Here is a 5,927-nt window from a genome sequence, read left to right as displayed (position 1 = left end):
AATTCTATCACGCTTATGAATTTTCTGAATTATGAATTATTCCTTCACTGTGAAAGCAGAAATTTAAATTAGATGAATATGGAAGAGAAAGCCCCTCCTTAGTTTACTGAACTAAAAAACAGAGATCCACATCAGAGTGCCACTTCCTCATCTTGGTATCAATAAAAACGTATGTGCAAGGTAAACATTCTGTTCCCATCCCCCATCTACCCCTACACACACACACACACACACACACACACACACACACACACGCAATTCCTTATACTCCTTGCCCTTCTCTCAATTCATTGCTATGGGAGGGGGATAAGAGAAGGCAACCAAGTAGCCACAAACTTGAACTCCATCCATCTTGCTCCCATTTGGTACAGATAAAACTGTTTCCCCATTCTTGCCTCCTGTCAACACAGTCTTAGTTCCACCTGTTCTTTAGATCCCAACTCCCTGTCTTATTTTTTCATTTACTACCCTCTTTACTTCTCAACCTGTGCTATATGAATGCTGTTTTCTCTGTCAAGTCCTTATTTTCACCCAACATTTTCAGAATATGGCTATTCTAATTTCTCCATCACACTCAGTTCAAGTAACCAACCATCAAGAAGTCGTCCCTGACCACTGTAACCCCTGCCTGATTAGGTAACTTCCTCATGGCAATCTGTGCTCTCAGCTTTCCAGTGCTGGGAATGCCATCTCAGAAGCTTGTTCTTGGACTTAACACCAACCAGAACAGCCACAAACAACTCAGAGGCTCAGATTTTAAGAGATATCGATTGCCTATGAAGTGAAACACATAATATAGATGAAACTGAATACTTAACAAATATATATTTACCCATTACTTTATATCTCCCTACTAGAGGCCCAGTGCACGATTAAATCATGCGCGGTTAGGGTCCCTAGGCCTGGCTGCAATCAGGGCCATGTCTGCCGCCCAGCATTGCTCCTCACCTCCACAGCCCCTGCCCCGTGAACCTCCACGCTCACAGCCCCGCCCCGCGAGGCTCTTCAGCTACAGCCACCCCACCCAGCAAAGCTCCACACTCAGCCCCCGCCTTGCAAGGCTCCCCGTCCTCAGCCGCCCACGCCCCATGATGCTCCTCCGCCTCAGCCGCCCCACGAAGTTTTATACTAATAGCCCACCCCGCGGCTTCCTGGGCCTCAGCGGCCCACGCCCCACGACGCTCCTCCACTTCAGCAGCCCCGCAATGCTCCACACTCACCGCCCCCTCCCCACGACGCTCCTCCACTTCAGCTGCCCCGGGAAGATCCACGCTAACAGCCCCCACCCCGTGAGGCTCCTCAGCCTCCATGGCCCCACCCTGCCACGCCATGAGAGCCGGACTGGTTGGTCGTTTGTTTGGGCCCACAGCTCTCTCCTGCTGCCGCACCGTGGGCAACCGGGGCCCACAGCTCCTGCTTCCTCAGCTCCCTAGCCTGCTATTTGGTGATTCGTCCGGTCGTTTAGGTCATGACGACACCTGGCTTTTTATATATTAGGGTAATATAACTTAGAAATTACAGACTTTAAACCCAATTCCTCTTGTCCTCAAGATGTCTATTTCCTATCAGGGTTCTTTTCACCAGTTTCTATGAATCTTTGGGGAATACTCAGATTCTCCACGAATAGGTCCCTGTTGTTAGAAGCCACATCTACTGCTGAACCTGCTCCAAATTGCTGCTTCCCTCTTCTGCAGCCCACCTGCCCATTTGGTAGCAGGCTCTTCCATGTGGCTACCCACCCTCAAGTGCTCACAGGCCAGTCCCTTCATCCTTCATAACTCAGTTAAGACTGGGCTACAGTATTTAGTTATACTTAACTAAAGGCTTGACATAAGCGGAAAAAAGTTATAATAGAAGGATAAAACCTGTTATATATTCCTGTCATCCTTGACTACTACCCTCAGAGTTTAAAGGCCCAGCTTCTATACAAGGTTTTTCAAGGGGGTTCCCTCTCCTCATCACCTCTTTCAATAACCATGTTGTAGGGTAGCCCTAGCTCAATTCTCCCAGATGAGACAACCCCTAAACACCAACCCTTGACTGGGATATTAGGCTATAGACCCTTTAAGGTCCCCTGAAAGAATTATGTGGGGGTTTTTTCTGAAAAGAAATATAAATGTAGAGATGTCACCCCACCCACAATGAGGACACGGTATTACATTATTGTGGAGAGAAGTGCAGAGAAGTTCAACTCCCCTTTTCAGAAGAGATTCTTTACTCTTGTAGAATCAAAGAGCCCACTGAAATGCTTTCCCCAAAACAAATGCTTAGTCTGTCTTCAAAGGTGAATTTGTATTCTATATACAGGAAATTTTAGTCTTAAATTCCAGTTTATCCCATTCCTATCATCTATAATTTCAAAAATAATGGGTTCCAATTTCTGCTCAAGAAAGTCCATTAAAAACAAAAACAATTTTAACTGATTTTTTTGCTTTTTAAAAAAATATATTTTTATTGGTTTCAAAGAGAAAGGGAGGAGAGAGATAGAAACATCAATGATGAGAGAGAATCACTGATCCACTGCCTCCTGCACGCCCCTTAGTAGGGATCAAGCCCACAACCGCAACCTGGGCATATGCCCTGAGGGGAATCAAACCAGTGATCTCCTGGTTTCTAGGTCAATGCTCAACTGCTGAGCCACACACCTGGCTGGGCACTGATTCTTTTCTTCAAACTTCCTCACCTTTCTCTCTCTCTCTCTCTCTCTCTCTCTCTCTCTCTCTCTCTCTCTCTTTGAATTGCCATTGGGGAAAACAAAGTATAAAAAGAAATTGTTGGACTAAGTATTTGTGATACGGCGTGTTAATTCTACCACTTCTTGCCTCTACTCCTTACTCATGAGGACTCAGTACCCTCAGGTTATCTGCAGCTTTCTCAGGGCTCCACCTACTCCATAAATCATCAGCTCTACTCACATAGGTAAATTAACTCACAACTGATAACAGGACAACAAATGGTTGTCCCAGTAGGCCTTATAATTTGGAAACAGAGTAAACCAACACTGCCATTGGGAAAAGTTCATACTTAGAAATGCAAGCCAAACTGTGAGTCATTCATCCAGCCAGTATACATAGGTAAGTTAGAACTCTGGTTTTCTCATTTGCAAGATGAGGAAAATAAACTTGTTTTGCAAGCATCTGATGAGGAGTAAACTAGATAGCATGCCTTACATGTCTGCCACTCAGAAGGCTCTTATTAGGAAGCAAATTTAACATCTTTATTGAGATAACTCACATACCATAAAATTCTCCCATTTAAAGTACATAATTCATCCCTGGCTGGTTTGCCTCAGAGGGTTGCGGGTTTGATTCCTGGTTAAGGGCATTTACCTTGGTTGAGGGTTCAATCCCTGCCTCCAGTTGGGGCACATGTAGGAGGCAACCAATCAATGTTCCTCTGTCATGCTATCATCGATTTTTTTTCTCTCTCCCCCCACTCCTCCCCTCCCTTCCATTCTATCTGAAGATCAATGGGAAAAAAATATCTTCACATGAGAATTAAAAAAAAAATTAAGTACACAATTCAATGTCTGTTAGTATATCATTAGCACCATCAGCACAATCTATTTTAGAACACTCTCATCACCCCAAAAGAAACCATGCACCCACAGCACTCAATCACCATTCACCCTTTCCCCTAAACCCTGGCAAGAACTCTCTGTCTCTATGGATTTGCCTATTCTGGACATTTCATATAATTGGAGTCATACAATATGTGGTCTTTTGTGAATGGCTTTTTTTTTTCACTTTGCATAATGTTTTCAAGATCCACCCATATAGTATCATGTGTCAATTCTTCATTCCTTTTTATTGTCACATAAATTTTCATTGTACAAATAGACCACATTTTGTTTAGCATTAAAGGCAATTTACTTTTATAAAACACTAAATCAATATTGGTTTATTGATCTAAGAAGGGTGTATTTTACCAACTTTGCTTGAACTTAAACACTGTGTTGCTCCATTTCAGTCTTTGGTTAAAGGGACTTAGTCACTGATACTCTAATTCAAGCCCCTTCCCCTAACAACACAACCTTAGTTTTCTCACACTATATTGTTTATCCATTTTCCAACACTCATCCTCATATATAGGTATATTGCATTCATAAATTTATATGCTTTTAATTAAAAAAAATATTTCTTCAATAGTTAAAAAGCTAATTATCGGGGAAACCAAGATGGCAGCATAGGTAAACAACGGAAATTGCTGCCTCCCACAACAACTTCAAAAATACAACGAAAAGACAAAACGGACATCATCCAGAACTACAGGAAGGCTGGCTGAGAGGAAATTCTACAACTAGAAGGAAAGAGAAAAGCACACTGAGACCCAGAGGAGCTGCAGAAGTAAAGTGCAGTGGTACGGAGGCTCGAGCACGTGCGGCAAGGGCTGGCACCTGAGGACGCGGCTGTCTTTTTGAATCGGGAGGGAGTCACAAGCTCCCGACTGCTCTGAACTGGTTCCGGGAAGGCTCTGGGGACCCAGGACTCATATGGGGAGAAACTGGACTGTCTAGCAGCAGGCAGAACTCAGAACTTGAGGGCAGCTTTCCCTCAGAGGTGCTTGCAGCAATTACAGGGAAACTGAGACGCGGGGCCCCTTAAGGCAGGGCTGAGGATCAGCCATAGCTGCTTGCTCCGCCCTTTGATTCCCTGAGACCCCGCCCCACCCAGGCTGCGGTGGAGGCTTTTGCATATGAATGCCCTGGCCCTTTGCAACCTGAAAATTACCTAACAACTTGCAGCTGGGCCAGACAGACCCAGAACTTCCAAGAGAAGGCCAAGGCCCCACAGCAGCTTGCATTGCTTCACAGCTGGGCCTCATCTGGGTACCTCCAAACTCCAAAAAAGGAAGGGGAATCTGCAGTTCTCTTCGTAGCTCCTGCTGGGTAACCTCAGGCAGAGGCTAAATTAGCACCTCCTTAGATCCAAGAGCCAGTGTACCCAGTGGTCAAAGGGGGACCATCCAGATTACAACTCCTCAGATCCATAAGGGACACACTCAGGGTGCAGACTCAGTGAGCACCAAAGCCCCACTGAAGCAAGTCTTGCCCCAGAAGGGTGTCTTTAGCACAGAAGTTCTCCCACTGCAGACACAGCTGATTCTCACTGCCAATTGGCCTGGAGGTCAATTCCTCCCAGTGATCCTACAACAATCAAGGCATAACTACAACAAGACTGTGCACAAAGCCCACAAGGTGGTGCACCAAGAGTGTCCACCTCAGGTAACTGGGGAGGCTGAGCCACTGGGCCCTACAGGACACCTAGCACACAAAACCACTCTACCAACACAGGGAAGCATAAAAAATGCGGAGACAAAGAAACAGGTCACAAATGACAGAAATGGAGGAAAGCAAATGACTGGATATAGAGTTCAAAACCACGTTTATAAGGTTTTTCAAGAATTTTATGGAAACCACCGATAAATTTAGTGAGACCCTGGAGGATATGAAAAACGACCAACTAGAAATTAAGCATACACTGACTGAAATAAAGAATAATATATAGAGATCCAACAGCAGACAAGAGGATCCCAAGAATCAAGTCAAAGATTTGAAATACGAAGAAACAAAAAATACCCAACCGTAAAAGAAAAAAGAATCCAAAAATATGAAGATAATGTAAGGAGCCTCTGGGACAACTTCAAGCGTACCAACATCAGAATTATAGGGGTACCAGAAGAAGAGAGAGGGCAAGATATTGAAAACCTATTTGAAGAAATAATGACAGAAAACTTCCCCTACCTGGTGAAAGAAATAGACTTACAAGTCCAGGAAGCGCAGAGAACCCTAAACAAAAGGAATCCAAAGAGGACCACACCAAGACACATCATACTTAAAATGCCAAGAGCAAAAGACAAAGAGAGAATCTAAAAAGCAGCAAGAGAAAGAAACTCAGTTACCTACAAGGGAGTACCCATACGACTGT

This window comes from Myotis nattereri, assembly GCF_964212035.1.
Source record: "Myotis nattereri genome assembly, chromosome: 11".
In the NCBI taxonomy this organism is placed as follows: Eukaryota; Metazoa; Chordata; class Mammalia; order Chiroptera; family Vespertilionidae; genus Myotis; species Myotis nattereri.
The sequence above is the reverse complement of the archived record's forward strand: the minus strand, read 5'-3'. Positions refer to the sequence as shown.